The 4534-nt window shown below is 42.2% G+C and overlaps 1 non-coding gene across 1 annotated transcript; it reads left to right on the forward strand.

The window, feature by feature from the left end:
- Positions 1-1231: 1231 nt before the first annotated feature.
- On the forward strand, positions 1232-1338 carry LOC133260838 (U6 spliceosomal RNA). The gene has a single exon (XR_009740981.1). It is a non-coding gene; the product is annotated as a U6 spliceosomal RNA (small nuclear RNA).
- Positions 1339-4534: the final 3196 nt, after the last annotated feature.

A 4534-nucleotide genomic window follows, 5' to 3' on the forward strand; every position in this document is an offset into this window, starting at 1 on the left:
TCTCCCTCTGCCCAACCCTGCCTTCTCCCCCGCCTCCTTCAGGCGTTGGGGACAAGAGCACCCCCTGGTTCATGGCCTGCCTGCCAACCTCCACCGTGGTCCGCTTCCCAGGGAACTCGGGTTCTCCCCACTCTTCCCTCAGGAGCCTTCTCTGCACAGTCCTCTTCCTCCCCCATCTCACCTTCAGCCCCTCTGGCCTTGCAGTCTGCATGTGGACACTAGCTCCCTTGGTGGCGCTTTAACCCACAGGTCCTTGCTCTTTTCTACCTGATTGCCTCGTGCCTATCCGTCTGCCAAGCTTCCCAGGTGGCGCTAGTGGTAAAGAACCCACCTGCCAATGCAGGAGACATAAAAGATGCGGGTTCAATCCCTGGGTCCGGAAGAGTCCCTGGAGGCGGGCCTGGCAGCTCACTCCAGCTGAGTCGGACACGACTGAAGTGACTTAAGCAGTCACGCACACACTTTCCATCTGCCAGGTCTCACTTCAAACATAATTTTCTCCTGAGGAAAAAGATCAGTTTCCTTTGTCACAGCCTCCCATGAAAGGTGTTTCTCTCCTGAAGTTGTTCTGCTGTGGCCTAAAATAGGTAGTGTTTCTTCTGAATTACAAAACATTTTTTTCTGTAAATTCCTAGTGATTGAAAACTGCACTGCTCAGTGTGGTAGCCACTGACCACATGACTACTGAGCCCTTGAAACGTGGCTGGCTGGGGCTTAGTTGTGTGTAAAATGCACACTGGATTTCAAAGACTCAGAATGGAAAAAAAATGCAAAATACCTCACGAATAATGTATATTAATCATATGTTAAAATGATAATATTTTGGACATATTGGGTTCGATAAAATATCTTATTGAACTTTTCAACATGTAGTAGAAGCCCTCTTAGCTGACATCATTTGCACGCATTGTTAATTGAGTAAAAGCGTTAAATAACCTGGAGAAGGCCTGTGTGGGGAATTTGGAAGGAAGGATGTGGGTCAATTAGATGGGTGAATTATGTGAATGTTTGCTTATAGAACATCAATGCTAAATAAACAAGGTAACAACACATTGTGCTACCAAGGGATGCAACTGGCAGAGTTAACTAACTAGGGGACTACATTAGACAGAGCTGTAATTCGTTGAATGTGGAAATTTCAGTGGGATGGGAGTAAAAGCTTGAACTTTAAGGTGGAGGCTAGGTTCAACTGTGGACTTTTATGAGGGATTATAACAAGAGTATTCATTCAGTGCTCACTTTGGCAGCACATATACAAAAATTGGAACGATACAGAGAAGATTAGCATGGCCCCTGCACAAGGATGACATGCAAATTCGTGAAGTGTTCCATATTTTTTTTTTTAAAGAGTATTCATTCAGTGGAGTAGAGAAAGCTCTTACATGTAAACTTTTGGTATATTTGGTATATACAGACCAAAGAAGTAGTCCACACAGTTCACTTATTCCATGCAGAAATTTAACAAATATTTACCAGAAGAAATGGGCCCAACATATGCTAGAGAGTAACAGTGAAACACCCATAACAGGGCTAGCGTTGTAGATGCTTACAAGTACAGTAATCACAGGAACAGGCAAGGAATAACTCATTACATTTGTATTTTCCTCTACTATCCAAACTAGATTTTTTTTAAACATGTTATTGAAGTACAATGTATATAAACACAGAAAAGTGCACATATAATAGTAGAGCTTGAATCCATCCATCAAATCAGCACCCAGAGAATTCCCTGGCAGTCCAGTGGTTAGGACTCCACATTTTCAGTGCCAAGACCTGGGTTCAATCCCTGGTTGGGGAACTAAGAGTCTACAAGCCATGAGGTGTGGTCCTTCCTCTTCCTCCGCCACACACAAAAAAACCCCAGCACCCAGAGCAAGAAATGGAGCATTGCAGCACTCCAGGGGCCCCCCTCCCAGGCTCCCTTCAACAACCCCCCAAGCCTACTATACACTAGTTTTGTTTGTTTTTATACTTTTATAGAAATAGAAAAGTATTTTGTGCCCTGTGCTTAAAGAATCAACTCAAATCTCAGACGTCTGAATGAATCTCAGCTTAGCATTGTACTGAGTTTGGACAAGCCTCTTAATCCAAGCCTGCTTCCAAATTCACAGAAGTGGGTTATAAAATGTTTACCTAATAGTTGTTGGTAGGATTAAATGAGGTCATGTATGTTACTGGCATATGGTTGCAACTGTTACTTGTACACAAACTTTTAGCCTGTGAACTTCCTGGGGTGGAAGGCACCTGGGCACAATTCTCCAGTTTAAAGGGAAAACCCACACTATCTGGGCAATGACCCACCATTCCCTTATTCTCAAATGAAACTTGGCTACTTGATCTATCTCACTTTTGGCCAAATGGAGTAGAGATGCTATTTCTGTTACATACTATTCATCTGCCCTTCTCAAACATCAGCTTCCTCAAGGGAAGGGTCATGCCCTATTTACCATAGTTCCCTAGTGCCAGGTCCTGTAAGCATGCAGCTAAGTACTGGTTGCTAGTTGAACAAATAAGTGCTAACTGTATTGAGTCTCAGGAAATTATGTCAGAATGTTATCCAAACTTTGGCAAAAGTACAGTAGTAAAACCAGAGTAGTCGATCTCCCTCCTTCTTTCCCTGTGCTGGCCAGAAAAATCTACTCAAAGTTAGCACATTCTGTACTTGGAACTTGAATAAGCACACCAGATCTGAGGTCTTCAAAACTAAGGGCAGGAGAGTACACTGCTTTTAACATGGAGTTTGCTCAAACTCAATGTACTGATGCCAAGATATTAAAGTTTTCAAAAACACTCTCTTCCCAACGTGTCAGCCATGAATAATTTTTTTCCTGCTATACTTTATCTTGGTTTTCTACCAATATTTTTAACATCTTGACCTTGTTTAAAATAAAAAACAGCCAGGGAAGGGGAAGTAATGCTCCCCTTCCCTGCTCTTATGGAACTGCATTTGGTTGTTTTATCCTCCACTACCTAATTAAAAATAACTTTTCACTTCTCATAGAGTCACAGAGTGGGAAGTACCTCTTCAAAACCTTCCATCTGTTTTATATTACAATTAAAAGTCTGATTGGCTGGCAAGCCTACTGCTCTATAACTAGATAAATCAGGCAGGAAATCACATGGTTATAAAAGGAGCTCAAAAGATTTTTAACAAAATAATAGCTGACTATAAAGCAAAACTAAGAAACCCAAGCTATTCACAACCCATTGTGTAAAACAAATATGGTTAATATTTCCTAAGAGTCAAGACTATTTTTTAACACTCTTTCAATTTAACACTTCCTGAGACTCCCTAAGCACCACAGTAGATGCAGGAGTTATAAAGAGCAATTCCTACTCTTGAAAACATAAAGTCTAATGGGAAAGTTTTACGGAGGCACCAGGATAATCAGGAAACGACACATACCTGTGCCCTGAAGGCTGCGTAGGATTCTAACAGGCAGGGAGACAAAGAGAAGCAGCAATGAGGGGAGGCACGAAGGCAGAAGCATGCATACATTGTTCCTGAAAGATCCAGGTCGCCAGATCCAGATTAGGAAGTGAAGGAGAATTCTTGTTATTTAGGCAACAAACAACTGTGGAAGGTCTGTGAACAGGAGAGGTGATCCAATCTCTGTGTGTTTTCATATGTTTCTTTACCCTCACGGGAGAAGGAAATGGCAACCCACTCCAGTATTCTTGCCTGGAGAATCGCAGGGACAGAGGAGCCTGGTGGGCTGCTATCTATGGGATCAGAGTCTGACACGACTGAAGTGACTTAGCAGCAGCAGCAGCAGCAGCTTGTAAGCAGTTGTCTTTCCTCTTAGGACTTACATTTCACACTGTAAATTAACGTGTTTTGAGTTCATGTGTCAGTCTCACTCACTTGATACAGACATTCCAGTGAGGGGTAAACTCATTTTAGTCTCTTAATCTGATGGGTTAATCCATCAGATTTCTAAACCTAGAAGGCTAACGGTAAAATCTGGATGGTGACATTGCCTAAGGTGATATAATACTGCACAAACCTGTCTGGGTGACCGTCGGCCATGCCTAGGTGACACCCTGATGTCACAGAACAATTTCTTGATACTTCTGGAGAATGGAGAGCAGAGTGGTAAGTGCAATAATCTAAGTCAGAGATGAAGTAATGGAATTAGAGCTGAGCCTTTCAGTGGGCTAAGATTTTAAAACAGATTTCAACGTGGAAGGTTAGAGAGAGGCACAAGGTTTCTCAGTGAGTGATCGAAGGGAAAGTAACACCACTAAGAGAACAAAGGAGGCGCAGGTTCAAGCTGGAGAAAAAGAGAACATCCGACATTTAAGGTGTTGACAGAAGAGTCACATGGAAATCTCTAAAGGCAGTTGAAAATATGGCTCTAAATGAGGCTCAAGGATTGGAAATGTATTTTCATTTCTTGAGTAAAGAGGTCAAGTTGTGTTAACAGATGAAATCACCTGAAAGGAGAAAAATGGTTTAAGCACAGAATATTGGGTTAAGTCCTTCAAGGGTCAGTCAATACAAAATCTGAGTGGAATAAGCAATGCCATGACA

The sequence above is a fragment of the Bos javanicus genome, chromosome 14 (assembly GCF_032452875.1).
Source record: "Bos javanicus breed banteng chromosome 14, ARS-OSU_banteng_1.0, whole genome shotgun sequence".
NCBI classification, from domain to species: domain Eukaryota; kingdom Metazoa; phylum Chordata; class Mammalia; order Artiodactyla; family Bovidae; genus Bos; species Bos javanicus.